Raw genomic sequence first — 964 nt, forward strand, 5'->3', positions numbered from 1 at the left:
CGACTGAAATCACATTAACATTCAGTGCAACATAATTCCATTATTTTTCCATCTTAGCTGCATAACTAAAAATACATAATACAAATTATACACAAATTACAACTTTATTTTAAAGGAAAAAAAAGGTCTTGCCCTGAGAAAAAAAGACTTAAACTAAAATGATCCCATTACCCTGATTATATTTGGGCTACATTATATAAAAAAATCATTCTGAAATATTGTTATAAGGAAATGAGGATGCATAAACAAATACTTCAGTACATGGTTTTCAGCCTTGGTGTCTTTACAATGCCTGCATCCGACCTCTGGACCTGTGCATGCTGGTTAGATGCAGAACACGCACAAAAGCACAAATAAGTTGAACGCAGTCATCGCAAATTAAAATGTCTGCCATGAAAATGACCTATAGCCCATTTGTTGCAGTCCGTGTCTTTTGTGACAGATATTGGGCATGTTGATATGTTACAGTAAATATTTTTTATCTGTTGTTTAGGCCTAGGGCGCATTCTTAAAAAAAACTGTAACTGTAACAACTGTTGGAATGTAATGCATTTGTTTTGATTATGATTAAGATTGCATTACAATGAATTGGATTCTAATTGGCTTGAATTGGAATGATTCTTTGAAGTGCCTTGAGATGACATTTGCTGGGATTTGGCGCTATACGAATAAAACTGAACTGAATTGAATTGATGTGGATTGCATTTAATTTATTTGTCACTGTGTGGGTATCAGTGCTGACGAGCTGCATACATGCTGGGTCGTATTTTGATCATTGCAGCTCTTCCTTAACAATGTGGCATTGGATTTTATTATCCTTCCAGCCTTTTCAGCAGACTGAACAGATGTTTTTTTTTTCAAAATGCTGCTGGCATTGCAGTTCCATCACTGCATCTGTCCATGCTTAGTTCATCAATCATGCTACTGTTGTGCTTTATCAGTGACTCATGTTTTAAGTTTGCGT

Source organism: Odontesthes bonariensis, chromosome 20, assembly GCF_027942865.1.
Source record: "Odontesthes bonariensis isolate fOdoBon6 chromosome 20, fOdoBon6.hap1, whole genome shotgun sequence".
In the NCBI taxonomy this organism is placed as follows: domain Eukaryota; kingdom Metazoa; phylum Chordata; class Actinopteri; order Atheriniformes; family Atherinopsidae; genus Odontesthes; species Odontesthes bonariensis.